The sequence below is a fragment of the Mustela nigripes genome, chromosome 2 (genome assembly GCF_022355385.1).
Source record: "Mustela nigripes isolate SB6536 chromosome 2, MUSNIG.SB6536, whole genome shotgun sequence".
Classification (NCBI taxonomy): Eukaryota; Metazoa; Chordata; class Mammalia; order Carnivora; family Mustelidae; genus Mustela; species Mustela nigripes.
In genome coordinates, this window is record NC_081558.1 from 166,340,740 (window position 1) to 166,358,785 (window position 18,046).

An 18,046-nucleotide genomic window follows, 5' to 3' on the forward strand; every position below is an offset into this window, starting at 1 on the left:
GAAATTGTTCTGACAATTCAGAGAGGGCAGCAGTTGCTTCATGACTGAATGAATCAAGGACTGCTTCTCAGAGGAGGTGGTGTGTGAGCTCGGTTGAGACTTGATATTCAGGTGGGAAAGAAAGCCTTGGCACCCCAGTTCAGGCTTTCTTTGTGTCGATGCACAGAGAGTAAGTGTGTAAACGAGATAGAGAAATGAGGATCATGTTATCACAAAGTAGCAGATAGAGATGATTTCCTTTAGGTACTTCCTTCCCAGACACGAACTTTGGTGAGCACACTCAGAATGTCCTTGAACGCCAGTAGAACCCTGGCTGAGTGTGAAGGGGGAAGAGTGCTTGCTTACACATAGATTGTTTTCATGCCTTAGTTAAAAATCTCCATGTTAACTGGTGAAATGAGACCTATAAAATGTTGGTATACACTTTTGATGTTTTTGGTCCTTTGATGCTGGTGAATTCACTGGAACAATGAGTTTCCTTTCTTCTTTTCTTTTCTTTATTTTTTTTTTCCTCTTAATGAAGTGCTATGCTTATCTCAGTACTAAGTGGTTAGCTTTCTAACTTTTGGCTTTGGAGATGTTAAAGCCCTTTCCATATTTCTTAAATAAAATGTATTCTGAATGATTTGTCAGCACTAAAGGGTGAAATACTGTTATTGCCACTAACATGGACGTTTTGTGTTCCAGAAATCTAGCCATTTATAATGCTCCTGTATCCATTCACAAATGCAAAATTAAAAGGAAAGATTCATCCTCCTCTAAATTAGAATAACAGCCAAAAGTATACTAATTAAATACTTGTGGACCATAGAAAGCAGAAAGGCATTGCCCAATTCTGGGAGTCCAAAATGAGAGGGTTTCTTCAAGTCACAGCTCATATATTAACACTTTGAGCCTAACACACAACAGTTGGTAATCTTCGACATCTACTTTATCTTAAAATTTTAAGAACATTTATAGGCCAAAATGTTTGTGGTATTTCTTTTTGAAAACTGAAAATTCTGGTGAATCATGACATTGTTCACTTGTCAAAAGGTCAGTAAAAAAATGGAAAGATTGCCCACACACCTTTTTTTTTTTTTTTTTTTTTTTTTTTAAAGAGAGGAGTTTGTGTTGCTGGTACCTCAAGCCACAGAGAATTATGCATTTCAGACTTCTTCATTTCGATTTATTTATAACCATAGACATCAAGGGGCTGACATTTCTCTCCAACTGCTACATGAGTAAAATCACTATTAAATCAAATGGGGCAGTCTTAAAATACTGATTAAATACTCTCCTTACCTCCCAAGCCTTTTTATGCCTTTTTCTCCTGTCTTCACTTACTTGAGAAAGCTGTTTCATTTTTCTTTAACATTTTACTTTTGGGATGAGAGCCAAATTTAAAGCTCCTTCTGGAACTCAGACATATTTCCATAGTCATCAAAATTAATGATTCTTTTATTAGATCATTGGAGAAACCATCTTTATATTCTCTGTGGGTTTTTGCCTTATTTCACAATATTTTATTGAATGAATAAGCAAATACATGAATGATGTAGCCTTTCAAAAGGTTGAATTCTTTTATCTTCCTTATGCTCTAATACTAGTTTATATTTTTGCATAATTTCTCATATGGAAGCATTTCTGTCATTTATCTAGCTACACATTGAAGCCATGTGAGAATGCTTTTATTTGATCTAACCAGTGCCTTTAAACTTGAGAACAGTATTGTTTCCACAAATGTAATCATTGAGCAGTTAGTTCTAAAAAGAGCCAATCGGGTTATGATTTTTATAAAGCAGTTTTTAAGCTTAAGGTATTATTGCAATTTTTTTTTCAAAGTAACTGTCAGAATAAGATATTAAGATTGAATTAAAATTGGGGGAAAAAAACTATTTTTCAAAAGATTTTGTAAAACTCCTAAAAGCAGTTTTAGTATTCAGGCCTCATAAATACAGGAAGCAAGAAAAAAAAATTTTCTTTTAATTTTAATTGCAGTATAATTAACATAGGATGTTATATTAGTTTCAGGTGTATAATATAGCGATTCAACAGTTCTATACATAACTCAGTGCAGTGCCCCTTCGGATAAGTATGTCTTAATCCCCATCACCTGTTTCACTTAGTCCTTCCACCTCCTTTCTCTTTGATAACCACTATTTTGTTCCTTATAGTAAGAGGTTTTTTTTGTTTGTTCATTTGTTTTGTTTCTTAAATTCCACATATGAGTAGAATCATTTGGTGTTTGTCTTTCTCTGACTTATTTTTAGCATTAAACCTCTAGATCTATCTATGTTGTTGCAAATAGCAAGGTGTTATTCTATTTTATGGCTGAGTAATATTTCACTCTACATGTATACACGTCTTCTTAATCCATTCAACTATCGATGGGCACTTGGGCTGCTTCCATATCTTGGATATTGTACATAATGCTGCAGGAACATATGGGTTCATATATCTTTTTACATTCTTTCGGTAAGTACCCAGTCGGGGAATTACTGAATCATATGGTATTTCTAATTTAAATTTTTTGAGGAACCTCCATACAGTGTTCCACGGTGGCTGCACCATTTTGCATTCCCTCCAACAGGGCACGAGGGTTCCTTTTTCTCTGCATCATCACCAATAGTGTTGTTTCTTGTGTTTTTGATTTTAGCCTTTCTGACAGGTGTTAGGTGATATCTCATTGTGGTTTTGATTTCATTTCCCTGATGGTTAGTGATGTTGAGCATCTCTTCATGTGTCTGTTGGCCATCCGCATGTCTTCTTTGAAGAAATGTCCGGTCATGTCTTCCACCCATTTTTTAATTGGATTATTTGGGAGGTTTTTTGGTGTTGTGTAAGTCCTTTATGTATTTTGGATACTAACCCCTTATTGAATATGTCATTTGCAAATATCTTCTCCCACTCAATAGGTTGTCTTTTTGTTTCCTTTGCAGTGTAGAAGGTTTTTTGTTTTGTTTTGTTTTGTTTATTTTTGTAAGCTCTATGCCCAACAAGGGGCTTGACCTCATGCCCCCCCAGATCAAGAGTATCCTGCTCTATGGACTGAGCCAGCCAGGTGCCCCCAAAGCTTTTAATTTACTTTTGATGTAGTCCCAATGGTTTGCTTTTGCTCTTGTTTCCCTTGCCTCAGGAGATCTATCTAGAAAAAAGGTGGTTATAGTCAATGTCAGAGAAATTACTGCTTGTGTTTTCTTCTAGGATTTTTATGGTTTTGGGTCTCACGTGTATATCTTCAATCCATTTTGAGTTGTTTTTGTTTATGGTGGAAGCAAGTGGTCCAGTTTCATTCTTTTGCATAAAGCTGTCTAGTTTCTCAAGCACCATTTGTCAAAAAGTCTGTCTTTTTCCCACTGCATAGTCATCCCTCCTTTGTTGAAGATTAACTGATCATATCGTCATGGGTTTATTTCTGGGCTCTCTGCTCTGTTCCATTGATCTGTGTGTCTTATTTTTATGCTAGTACCATACTGTTTTGATTACTATAGTTTCATAGTGTATCTTGAAATTCAGGATTCTGATACCTCCAGTTTTATTCTTTTTTTTCTGAGATTACTTGGCTATTTCAGGTTCTTTTATGGTTCTATAGAAATTCCAGGATTATTTGTACTAGTTGTGTGAAAAATGTTGTTGTTATTTTGATAGAGATTACATTAAATCTGTAGATTGCTTTGCATAGTATGGACATTTTAACAATATTTGTTCTCCTAATCCATGAGCATGGGATGTCTTTCCATTTCTTGGTGTCATGTTCAATTTCTTTCATCAATATTTTATAGTTTCCAGAGTTCAAGTCTTTCACTTCTTTAGTTAAGTGTATACGTAGGTGTTTTATTCTTTTTAGTGCAATTATAAATGGGATCATTTTCTTGATTTCTCTTTCTGCTACGTCATTATATGTGTATAGAAATGTAACAGATATCTATGTATGATTTCGTATTCCAGCAGACAAAAATCTTTAGGTGTCATGCCTAATAGTTCATTTCTGTGCTTCTCAACCTTTTCAAAGTCATGGCTAGGCCCACCTCTCTGCTCTGTCTAGCTGCCAAAAGGCTGTGCCTGACTGGAGTCCCAAGTCGATCAATAAGAATGATGTCCCATGGTAAACTGGTTGGGAAGGTCTGCATTTGTTAGGTTTTTATGCAGATTCATTAAATGTTTCAATGCTTGAGTCCTGCTTCTGCTTTCTTAGTCTGTTGACCAGGAGGTAGTAGAAATACGTAGAGAAAGAGAAGTGACATTATTGAATAAATGTGTCTAAGTAAATTCTGCAAAATAAGATCAACATCAAACTGAATCTTTGCACTCTGGAATAGTAGTTTAGAGTCCAGAAACTCTAGGCACCAGTCTCAGAAAGTAGATTACTAACTGTTAAAAACAACAAAATTCCATTGGCGGGATTAGACCGTGGCTGACAGTCATTTTTCTAAGCGAGTCAGATAGCAGGTTTGGGGCCACTGGTGCTAAGCACTTCCTTACACTGAAGAGATTTAGACATACATTTCCAGCCAAATTATAATTCAGCAAGAACCATGAATTCTTAACCTGCATCTTTTTATGTCTCACCTTCTTTCCATCCTTACTTCAAGTTCTGTCCTATAATTTCAAGTTCAAATTCTTCTGTGTATTACAGCAACAGCATTCTGACCCATCTTTGTATCTTCAGTAAGAATCTGTCCTGTTGTTTTTCTTAGACCACAGAGCTCTCAAAAAACAAAACAAACAAACAACAACAACAACACAAAACACAAAACCCCCATAACTAATCATTCTATTTTTTGTTAGTTTTTTTGTCTGAAATGTTTGTATGAGTTATTATTGATTCTAGGTTAAAATGTAAAATCCTATTAATATGACAAACTTTAGGGACTGTTTGTTTTTTGGCTTCATCTCTTTGTAGTCTGCTCATCCACAAAGAAAGAACCTAACTACACAGCACTGTTACACGTATTTCCTGATGTGCATTTCCCCCCTATTTTTTGTGTTTTTGTTTTCCTAGATTGCATCCACTGTTTGGAAAGCTACTCACCCATGCCACTTTGGAAGCTGCCCTAATCTAAAGTGAATATCCATACTCTTGGCTTCCAAGTGCCTTTGCTCTTATCTGTCCTATTAGACTGCAGTGAACTGCTAACATGATCACATTTCCTGAAAGACGAGGAAGGTGTTTTGAAAGCAAGAACCTGCCTTCCTGATTTTTGTTTCTTAGAATCTGGCACATTTCCTGGAATGTGTATGCACTAATAAATGTTAACAGATTGCATGAATAATTGGATGGATGGATGGAGGATATTTATTCTCTGCTCAAATTTTCAATGACTTTATTATTTACAAATTGATTTTATTTTTCTTTTAACCTTTGGTTCCTATGGTTCAATTCCCTGGAAGCACCCTAGCCTCTTCTTTCTTTTTTACCATCCCAAAATTGCTCAAGTCCAGTTCAGAAGCCCCCTTTTCTGTACTGCTCTCACTAATATACACCCTTCCGTAAGGTCAGCTTTAACTATTCCATGCCTCGTGTCCCTGTTGTGTATTAGACATGTTTGTATTATTGAAGGTATGCTTTGTGGCTCTTTCCTGCTTGACTGTGAAGCTCTTTGTTGACTTTTTATCCAAAAAATTTCATCCAGATACATTGGCAGTTAGTATATGTTAAACTCTGTGTCCGGTGTTTTCTAATAAGCTAACTTCATTTTTAATGTTGTCTTTCAACCTTATCCTTTAAAGGTATTGAATGAATCCTTTAGGTACTGTATACATAACAGACAGTAATTGTTGGATGAATTCATGTATTTTTCTAGCATTTCTTTCTTTTACTTATGTCCTGGTCTTCAGTCAAGCTGGATTATTTGGATGTTTCCTGACATACCAGAAGTTACAGGTGTCTAAGTGCTCCTAATGCTGCTCCCGCTTATGGTTTTTATTTGCTCTGGCATTTATGTTCTGATTAATCTCTCAGAGTGAGTCTTGCTTATGATTCTGTCCCTACATCTTGTAGGGACAGCAACATGTTTTTGTCCCTACATCTCTTCTTAAACCCCCCTAAGCTCTTGTTTATCCTTTGTATTTATTATTTTCATTGTTTTAAAATTATTTGTCTAGCTATTTTACTTCCCATTAGACGATAAGCTCCATGAAATGAGGTTTATTTATTTATCCTTGTATGTCCTGAAGTACCTCAGCACAATGTCTCATATTTAGATTTCAGGAACTGTCATTTATTTAATTCAAGTGAGTTGAGGAGTAAAGGACTGTATGTGGGTGTGTGCCTATGTGAGATATGACAGGGACACAGTTTGCTTGTTTGATCGGGAGGCAACAGGCTGACAGGTAGGTATGCAGGTAGGTTGTCTTCATTCAGGTCTGACTGTAACATTTACTAACTTTGTGACTTTGGACAATCTACTGGGTTTCTCCATGTATCAGTTTCTTTATCTATAAGATGTCGATAATAATAAACAATAATACTTCCTATGTAGTTTTGTCATAAAGGTTAAAAGAGTTAAAATCTACTGCTACTAAAAGCTAGAGATCAGTGTCCGGCATTTAGTAAGTACTCTGTATTGTGGAATAATTAACCAATTCAAACTTTTCATCTTCTTCTAAACTCTATTATATTAATTATTACACGGATAATTTAGTTAATATTCAATTTTATGTGATGGGTGTTCTATAGTCCCTAGAAATCTGAAAGCAAAATCCAAAAACAAATAATAAATTTTCTAAAATTGGGTGTAGGATAGAATATAAGACACTGCCCTGCTTACTGTGGAAAAAAATTATCTATTTAAAGCTCATTTTACTGCCTCTACCTTTGATTTCCTGGGGAAGTGGTATGGACCTTCTTTGGTTTCCTGTATTCTCCTTTCACTTTTAATAAGAAAGGAAGGACAGTAGTTTCTTTACTTTTCCAATGGGTGAGATATATATTATTTTAGCATATTAACTAGGTCAGTGTTTCCTCTAGTCAGAGAAAAGGCAACTTAATCATATTTAATCCACAGTAGAAATTAAGGACCTGTACAAGGTAACTGGATGGCAGGAGCTCAGGAAAAAACTGACTTAGAACTCAAGAAATGATATCTAATATTTCTCTTATTTAGTCAACTTCTGTTATTGCCTATTTTTAAAAAATTCTAAAGGTCTTTATATTAATAAGGAAAATAAAATTAGAGGTCTATTTTGTATAACTCCTTATAACAAGATCTTAGATACAAAAAGCAAATAAGATGCCAAATTATAATTTTCTGTCTTTAAGCAATATGTATTCAATTTGGAGAAGAGAGTATATACAGAGTTAATAAATATTTAAACCAGGTCTGTGCCTTAGAAAGGTGCCTAAATAATGTTACAAATATGAAATTATTTACTAGCGGGGTCAGAGGACCACTCCGGCTTCGTGGAGGAGCTGGTATGTTGTATGGGTTGCACATATGTTAAGAAGGAGTCTGTTCCATGGAAAATGCTGTGATTGAGACTGAATTATTACAATGTCTGCTGGAGATCAAAAGAAAGATAGAGATAACTTCAAGGTTACATAACCACCTTCTTTTTTTCCTCCTTTTTGTTATTTTTTTCTTTCTCCTTCTTTTCACTCTGAGTGCTTCAGTAAGTGACCTTTACCTAGTGAAATCACCATGATTTAGGTTCTGATTCTCATCCTTGAAACCATGATTTCATGGAACCAAGAGTATGTTTACAGAGTGGACACAATTTAACTGAGCTCATAAATTGCTCTATAACCGAGAATTTTTTTAAATTTACAATGATTGATGCCACTATCAGGCAGATGAGGATGTATATGTCACCATCAATAAATTATCAGTGGAGCCATTTAAAAATTCTTGGTGAACATGGAACCCAAATAAGGGGTAGTGGTTTATGACCCACTGTAGGAGTTACCCTGTTTCAAGGACCCAAGTACTTGCAACTGTTACTCTGTGCTTTGAAAGCTCTGTCCTATTCCATCCCTTTGTACTTTCTTTTCCCTATACAAAGTTGCATTTTTAAAACTCTGTTCTTTGCAGCCCTGAGAACAATGGGAACCCATTGATGGGTTTTAGGCCTGGACCTGGTTCCTCTTGTATTTTTAGGTGGGTGACTTCTTGCTGAAGTATGGATAATGAATGTGAGCAGTGGCTTCCAAACCCATTTGATTATATTCACTATTACTAACTTACTAAATACTTTTTTTTCCTTAACATAGCACATACCCTCCCCAATGTCCATCTATTAAATTATCATCTGCATACATACATATATTTTTGTATTAATAACATGTAATCTCATATGTAAGACAAATAGTGGACATAAAATACAAAAAAGAATCTTTTAAAGAGTTTATATATTTATTTGACAGAGATCACAAGCAGGCAGAGAGGTAGGCAGAGAGAGAGAGAGGAAAGCAGGCTCCCTGCTGAGCAGAGAGCCTGATGTGGAGCTCGATCCCAGGACCCCGAGATCATGACCTGAGCCGAAGGCAGAGGCTCTTAACCCACTGAGCCACCCAGGCACCCTGATAAAATACAAATTTTTAAAACTATGTAAAGGAGCACCTGGGTGGCTCAGTCAGTTAAGCATCTGACTCGTGGTTTTGGCTCAGGTCATAACCTTCAGGTTGTGAGATTAAGCCCTGCATCGGGCTCCATGCTCAGCTCAAAGTTTGTTTCAGATTCTCACCACCTGACTCATTCTCATTTTCTCTATCTCCCTCTCTTTCTCAAATAAATAATTTTCCAAAAAATAAAAATAAAAACTACATAAATATGTAAGTAGAATTTCAATATTTTCTTCTTATCCCAAAAAGGATCATCTTGTGTACCCTCTGGGGTCTAACTGCCTCCCCCACCCCTACATACTTTAGAAACTGAAAAATTAGAAGAGAAATAGAAGACTCATAGGTAGCATGCCATTGTAGAAAACTAGGTAGCACTTATAATAATATACATAAAATAATTCATATATAAAATAGTACATGAAATGGAATCAATACACCAAATAACTTTACATATATGTAAGTAAAAGGAGTACATGGATTTGAGAATGATATAAAGATAAATTGAAGCATACCTAATTATTAAGCTATATGAGGCAGAAGAAAGTCAAATGTGATTTCTCAATTTCTAACTTGAACAACTGGGGCACTTTCAGTGGGAGAGGAAAAATAGGAAGAAGAGGGGATTTGGCATCCAGATAAGCTCAGTTTAGACTATGTTTGATTTTGTGTACCTAGATAAATCTATGTGGTGATAAGCATTGGTAAGTTGGATATATAACCTTGAGACTATGGAAAGAATATAGAATAGGGTAGAGATTTTAGAATTGATGGTGTATCTATGAGAGTTTGCAGGTTGATAGCCTGTGGAGTATTTCTTGGCTTTATGAAATATTTGACAAAAAAATTAATAGTAACTTTTAAAAATTCATTTTCCATAAAAATAGTGTATTGAATTTCATTGAATAATTGGAAGTGACGACACCACTAGATTGCAATTCTGACAGGGCAACATTTCTCTAGACCTGGGTGCCAGCTGCCCAGTTGAGACATGCTCTCCTTCAGTTCATTGCAGTCCTTAGCTGGATCTCTTTACTCATTTCTGTTAACTGCCTGGTTCCCAGATATTTGAGTTTGTAATCTCTGAAAGCTTTGTGAAGCCATTGATGTAGACCATGCAGAATGTGCAGGGAGAATGAAGAGGGACAGATGCTTAAAGAATTCTGATAAATGGGAGTGCCAGGGTGGCATAGTCAATTAGAGTTGGACTCTTGGTTTTGGCTCAGGTCATGATGGTTGAGATTGAGCCCTGAGTCAGACTCCAAGCTGAGCCTGGAGTTTGCTTGAGATTCTCTCTCTCCTCCCTCTGCCCCTCTTGTTCATGCTCTCTCACTCTAAAAGAAATAAATAAATCTTAAAAAGAAAAAAAAAAGGAATTCTGATAAATGAAGTGTGCATTGAAGAAATTTAAGAAAATGGAGGAATTGCCAGAAAAGCAGGGAAAAAAACATGAGGAGCATGGCGGAATTACACCTGCTAAAGGAAGACAGTATTTAAAGAAAGGAGGAGATGAACCAGATAATAGTACTTAAAGATCAAGCTAGATAAAGACCTTAACGTTTCCATTAGTTGCAGTAACATGAAGGCACTTAATATCTGATTTATTTTCTCTTTTAAGAAATTCTTTAAGTCTCCTTCATAGCCAAAGCTTTAATAGGCTCCATGTGTTTATGCAGTTTCTTATGTGAGGGTTTTAGAAGTGTTGTTGAAATTGGATATTTCTTTTGCTTCCGTTTAACTTAGATCTAGCAGACTTTGTCTATTGCTTGTCAACTCATTTCACCTTTGTAGAGAGATTTATGAGGAATTTTTTAAATTATGGACTTTGTTGGTTATAAGATAGGCTGAGCTCTTATTGCTAAAGAGAAGATCATTTTAAAGCCTTGCTTAAACCCTTCTGTGACAGGATTTTCTAATTTCAGGATCTATAACTTCCTGATTTTCTTTAATCTGACCTCAGAAGATAAAAGGTTATCTTGCTGTGATCCATGTAGCTCATGTGTCTTAAAACCTACCAAGTATCATTAACCTTTCAGAAACAATATACTGAAGAAAGTTGTGCAGTAGAAAGAAAAGAACAAATATTCATTGTTTTAAGACCAGAATCTATGTTTGTCTATGGTTAATGACTACTAAGTAGAAAAATTAAACATGGGATTTTGACATGTTCTTACAGATTATATTTATAATTCCTCTTCCTATCCCTTTTCACCAATACATTTTATTTATTTCAAAGCCAGAAAATAAATGGAATTATGTACAAAGTAATGCCATGCCTGTAGTAAATTTGTCATGTTCCAACGTCTGGTCATGAGACCAGAAGTCAGAAAGCATCAAATCTATCATGTGAATGAGCTTACTGAGAAAATCAGGAATAATGTTGAAGAAACTATTTTCCTTGTTTCTGCAATTTTATAAAAAGTATTTGTCTCGAAGTTTTACTTTCAGAATCTGAAAATGAGAATGATACTTGTCCATTTTACAGAGAAGTAATGCTTGTCTACACTATAGACCAAATGTTATGAATGTTTTTGAGGAAAAAAAAAAACCCTAAATATGCAATGTATGTGTCTTTCTGTATGAGAGTCAAGAGTTTTCACAGAAATGATTAGATCTAATTATGATTATCCTTGATAACCATGGTTACCATTGTGTCCGTGAGGAGTCGTAAGGTAACTATTTGATGAGAATTTTGATACGGTTTTTGTGTGGGTTGCTGGAAAATATTTGCTTTTCAAAAACAAAAACTTTCGTGTCTAGAAACATTTGTGATGGAAGAGTAAGAACAGTAGAGCCTGATAACAGTCTATTTCCATATTCTGTAACAAAATACAGACATAAGTGCGGAAAAATATTGGATTTAGGGAATAACTATATGTTAATGTATCAACAGACTTAGGAGTCACAGTACTAGTATTTGCATCCATAATAAAAATCAAAACATATAAAACGTCTTATGAATGTTTCATTATCTTCTGAACAAAACTAGCCCTCAACTTAAAGGTATTGACACTGAATTTATCGTTGTTGGTCAAAGTGAATTTTCTGACCAAATTCAAATGAAATTAAAAATAGGAATGGGTTAATACAGATAGAACAGATTTTCATTTTGTTTAAAATCAAGGTGACATTTTATCTCCTTTAGCTAGAAGGAATTTGAAACAACTACTGTCAACACCCCACCCCCACCAGAACAACAAAACCAGCAACCAACAAATACACATTGACTTCCTTGTTTATATTATGACAAGTACTACATCTGTTCCCACATTTTCTTCTTTTTCAAGTTTTTATGTAAAAATTTGTAAAGCCTTATATATTCAGTTTAATATACATACAGAAAAGTATACAAAGCATAAGTGTAAGGCAAAGAATTTTCATGCCGTGAACACACCAGTGTAAATGCCACCAAAATAAATAGCGTATTACCTGTAATTCCGAGCACCCCTTCCCCCCAACCTCTCAGCAAGTTCCGTACAGTCACCGTCTGCTCATGGTATCCTGACTCCTAGCTTCATGGAATCATTCATAGTTGAAATTCTACAACTATGTTCTTTTAAAAAAAATCTGTCTCCTTTCATTCTTTGTTTATGAAATTGACCCAGGTTCTGCTCCGGAACAGACTGTTCATTCTTCTTGCTCCATTGTGCAGCTATACCATACTTTACCTATCAATTCTATTCATGATGGCCATTGGGTTCTTCCTCCTCTGGGTTATTATCAGTAGTGCTATTATGAACTTTTTTAAAATATATTTTTAAAAACCCATATATGCATATCTGTTGGATGTATCTAGGAATGGAATTGCTGGATTCTAGTTTCCGCATAGTTTTAGACTTAGTAGCTTTTAAGAGTTTTCTAAAGTGGCTTACCAACCGAATCACCTTTGAGCAGTGCCTAAAGGTTCCTGTTGCTCTGTATCTTCTCCAACCCTTTGATATCCTTTGTGATTTTTTTCTTCTTCATAAACCATACTAGGGAGGTCAAGTGGAATCTCACTGTGTTTTTAATGTACACTTCTCTGATGACCAGTGAAGCTGAATATATCTTTGTTTATTGAACATTTTGATTTCTTTGTGTATGTGAAAATCATTTGTCCAATTTTGAGTAGTTATTATTAATATTTAGATAGGACTCTTTTGTCAATTATATGTTTCTCCCAATGTGTGTTTCCTTTTCCCCTTTGTTAGTGATCTCTCTTCATGAATGCAGGTTTTAATTTCTCTTTTTCTTTATCCTTTGAGCATTTTGGGTCCTGTTTAAATTTTTTGCTTGCTCTAAAGTATTAAAGATATTCTCTAGTTTCTACTAAAAAAAAAAAAAAAAACCCTTTAACCTTAGACCTAAATATCAAAGATAAAACAATAATCTAAAATAAAACTTTTATATAGTATTAGGGAAGAGTCAAGATTCAGTTTCTTCCGTATGTACATCCATTTGACCCAGCAGCATTTATTGAAAACCTCATTCCCCACTGCCGTTAAATTTTATTTAAATCTTATCTGCAATATCCAATTTCCAAATATGGTTGTATTTCTTTCTAAAATTATTGTTTTGTTCCATCTATTTGTTTATTCTTGTGTAGTTATCACACTGTCTTAATTAATACAGAGTATGAGTTTGTCAGTGTTGTTTTTATTGAAGACGGGCTTCATTATTCTTGGCTTTTGACGTCTCCCTATAAGGTTTAGAATCAGCCTACCATTTCCTACTACAAATAGATCTCCTAGAATTTTTGATTGCGGTTATATTAAATCTGAGAGTGAGTTTGGGGATTATTGATATCTTTAGAATATTGAATCTGTCAGTCCATTAAAGTGTTCTATCCCTTTGTGTCTTTTATATCTCTGATTGTGTGTGTATTTGTGTTTATCTCTTGGCGTTGCTCATCTTTTGTTAACTTCATTCCTGTTTTTTTAATATTTTCAGATGCTGTTGTAAAAATCAAGTATTTTTAAGTTTTATTTTCTAATGATGCATTGCTTATTTATAGAGATCAACTGATTTTATATTAGTTTTATATTCTGAAACTATGTTGAATTCTCTTATTTCTTCTCATAGTTCAATATGTAAATTCTTTTGTATTTCTTTCATATAAAATCATGTCCAAGGCAAATACTGTTATAATTTTTGTTTTTGATTCTTCTTATGATTATGAAATATATTTTAAAACAGTTGTAGCATGTCTTTTATGTCATTATTTCTAACAAACTTCTGGCTGTAGAGAAAAATAAAATAATCACTTCAACTCCCACCATGATCAGTTCTTATCAGTTAAAATGTGTATTGATCTCTCCGGACATTTTAGATAGTTTTTAGCATTGGATCATACAGGACATACAATTTCAAAAATGCTATTCCCATTTAAGAATGTCATGGACACTTTTCCATGACAATATTCTTTTGTACAACTGTGAATTGCTGTTAAAATATTATAATCTTTGAATATAGTATGTCTTATTATTACCATTGAGCACATTTGTTTTTAATTTTTTACTGTTATGAACAACACTGTATTGAAGAGACTTATGGGTGGATATATGTGCTGCTGTGTGTTTATTTATTTATTTTTGACATAATTTTGTGAGGTAAAATCCCTAGAAATAGGCTTTCAGGGTCAAAAAATATAGGCTTTTGAAACTTGTTGCCAAATTGCTTTTTAGAAATTCTGTATAAATTCTCACTCACACCAGAAGTATATGACTTTTCAAAAACTAGCCTTTGTTGAGATTTTTTTTTTTTTTTTTTTGGTGATAATCTCCTAACAATTTTTGTCTTGCATTCCTTCTATTTTATTAAACTGCAAGATTTTCAAATTGGAATACCCAATACACTCTTCTACTTTTGTGGAAGAGGAGAAAAGCCTGGAAGATTTGAGTGACATGTCAGTTGCTGACCTACTGACACATTTTCAGTTTTGTTTCCGTGTATCTGTTTTTATCTGAAAGGACACTCTGTTTTCAAGACAATAAATAAAGTTACTCTTATTTTCTTGGTAAACAGACCAAGACTTCTCATCTAACAATAAAATAATGTATTAAGTTCTTATCTCTCCTGACATGATAAGAACAGACTGTTACTCTTTCAGTCCTCAAAAGATTTCTGTGCAGTAGAGAAAGCAGGTGGAGCACAAATACTGGGCTCTCCTCCATGTAACACTCCCTTGCTTTCCCTAGACACCGTTTAATTTAGTTATACAAATCTTAGTTGCACACCTTGTTTGTTTTGGGTAAAGGTGAATAAGATACAATTCCTGTTCTTAAGGAGCTACATCTCATGGGGTTTCTAAGGCACATCCATCGTTTTCTATAATAACTTTTGCACATGGCACAACACGACTTATTTCCAAGACTTTACACTTAATTAGATTGTGACTTTATTTATATTTCTGTTCTGAACTTACAAAAATGCCTGAACATATATAGTCAGTCTTTGGCAAATTATTTAACCTCCTTAGGCTTCGGTTTTCCCATCTGTATCGTGAAAATAAATATATTATCTGCCTCATGCTATTATTGTGACGAACTCCAGTAATAGATATTATAATAGCATCTGGTGATTGGCGGAAAGAGTAGATAATCAACCAATCAATCAATAAAAATGACATCAATAAATGGCGGCTCTTATTCCTACTGGAAGTTTAAAAATCCTGAAATCATTACTATTTTAAGTGTCTAGCTAACCATTGGCCTTGTATTCCATTCTTTGTGGATTAACAACTACTTGTACTTTTAGTAGATTTTAAAATTAATTCAACTTGTAATTAAAGTGATTGTAAGTGGCAAAAAGGACCTATTAAAGTATTTTTGGATTGGTGAGAGCTTGAAGCTTTTATGTTCTATTCCTTTTCTTTTTCTTCCTCGTTTCTATTCCCAGTTCTTTGCCAGCACAATGAAGTTTGTATGTATTTGTGAAACAATTTTCATTAATATTTTCTCTGACTTCATCTCTAGGGAAAGAGAATAGAAACTACTACTCTCTATTGCTATAGCTTAATTAAAGGTGTGAAAAGCTATCCTCTCCCTCACCCCCCCCACCCCCACACACACACACATCAGGGAAGAAGGTAGCAACCTGAAATCTTGAAATCCTCTTTGGAAAGGTTAGCTCCTTAGCAACAGTTTTAGAACCTGGTTGTTGTTGTTGTTGTTGTTTTCCTTTTTTTTAAGAAGTCATTGCACACCATTTCTGTTCTTCACTCATGAAACCCTCTTCCTTCCCACCATTTTCTATGGTGGGTGGCTCAGCTGATAAAGAAAAAGTATCTGTTGCACAAATTGTATATGTAGTTAGTTAACCAGATAATGCCCTTTCTTCTTAATCCCTGTTAAAACCCTTAATTAAGCTTGTTTGGGCCTTTATCACAAGTGAACTGTGAACAAGTGTCATTTACACAAGTACTAGGGAAATGTGGCTTGCTCCTTTGTTAATTATTGTTCCAAAGTGGTATGTTAGACTACAATTTTAGAAGTTCATACATTTTTTAACAATTTGTTCTGGGAAATCATTGGGTATTGAAAAGAGTTATGATCTGCAAGTGCCTTATATATTGGGATGAAGATAACTTTGTTATGATAACATATCAAAGGCGTCTATCCATTTGATGTACTTTTTATTCTTCATATGCAAGACAGGTTTCTCTTAACATGTGCATACAAAAATAAAATATATAACATTCTTAAATCAGTAGTTTTTGTATAATTTTTTAAAAAATTTGAATATTATAGTTCATGTCCCTTTTATGCATTGAATATTTGAACCTTAATTTGGAAAAGAAAAATGTGCTGCTTAAGCATTACTTTCGTGGTAACTGTAATGAAACTGGACACAATTGCATATTTTCACTTTGCCATAAATCAATTAGCCTTCTAACATTATCATAAGAAGTTTTTCTTGTTTTCTTAAAACAGCAGCATTTTGTTAACCTTAATCAGAGCCTGACATGTGTTTCTTCTAAATGGTGTCTGATGTGGTGTGTCTCTTCAGTTCTCTGTGGTTTCCTGTTTTTTTCATACATAGAGGAAAGCCTTTTGATGTATTCAGCCTCATATTTTTCTTTCTTTTAGTGGTATATCAAACCTACACCTTCTTATAAAGTAGCATAGTATCGTCAGCCTGCCCCACCATTCATTTATTCGTCTTGCCGTAGATCACTCCTTCCCTGAATTCCTCCAGTACTTCCTCGTATATCCCACCCCACCCCACCCCAGGTATTTTTTTTTTTTAAGTATTACACGTCTTATTTCTACCCTGTGTGTATCTTTTTCAAGGACAGATGGTATCGTGTATTTTCATAATTGTATTTACCCACAGTGCCTTAGCAATTATGAGATCAGTGACTCTCAAAGTGTTGCCCCCAGATCAGCCAGCAGTGTCAGCATCACTTGGGAACTTATTAGAACTTGAAGTTCTCCCCCCACCTCAGTCATAGTAAGTTAGAATATCCTGGGTTGCGGACCAGCAATTTCTGTCTTAACAAGCCCTTCAGTGATCCCTATGAATGCTCAAGTTTGACAACCACTGCAGTAGATAATTACTGAATGAATATGTAATTGTACCCTTATGGCAGTGCTTCACTGGGAGGATTAGTATAGCATAGGGCCGGAGTACTCCATTCTGCCTGAGTCTTTTACTTCTTAAGAGATACTAATAAAGAAAAACCTAAGGCTTAAATATTTATAATCTTATAGGAGGGTATGTATAGCTCTTATGATGTCCTGTTGTGAAAAGAGCAGCTTAAAATTTTAAAAACGTGAATGATTTCTTTCTTTCACCTATTCAGGAGTAGGCATTTAACATTCCAAAAGGAGGAAAATGAACTAAGGGAGGAATAATGAGTATTACTTATTTTCATGGTGGGTGAGGAGGTGGTGAGTGTCAGAAACTGGCCAGGTGGAGGACAGACTGGGAGACTTCCTTGCATATCATTTTTTTTCCTCTTCTAAATTTTTAAACTATGTAAATGTTACTTAATAAAAATTTTGCTGCATGATATTTGAGAAAAGTAAAAAGTTTTGAATAAATATGTTTCTATATGCTAGCCAGTGTGGTCGGTTAAACAATTTAAAATTTCCCTTTGTATTAATACAAAAGGTTAGATAATGCACTCTTTTTTCTGCAGAATACAAGGCGGGTAATGGCTAAAATGCCCTCCTGACTTTCCACCTGAGCTTTCTCAAAATGGTGGATTACTCTTTTGTGCCATGAATAAAGAATTCCTACTATTGTACGTACCCATAGTCTTAGAGTTATTTTAAAGAAATAAAGAGGGGAATAATTTAACTTGATTTAAAGTCAAATGATCTTATGTACACAAGAGGTCAGACACACAGAACTTTGACCTCATCACTTCTTTTGAATGTATTTTTGGAAATATCTTGATAGCCAAGGATTGTTTGAGCGAGAAATTGACTTAGATTTTTGTCCCATTCTTAGCAAATGGAAAATAAGCCAATTAGCAAAACTCATTACCGGTGTTCTAAATTATGAACACCTATTAGTCTTTTT

The 18,046-nt window shown here is 34.6% G+C and overlaps 1 protein-coding gene across 4 annotated transcripts in view; it reads left to right on the forward strand.

Moving 5' to 3' along the window:
• Window positions 1–18,046, forward strand: part of CBLB (Cbl proto-oncogene B) — a 222,869-nt gene that overhangs the window by 91,156 nt on the left and 113,667 nt on the right. The gene's annotated exons all lie outside the window — the stretch shown is intronic.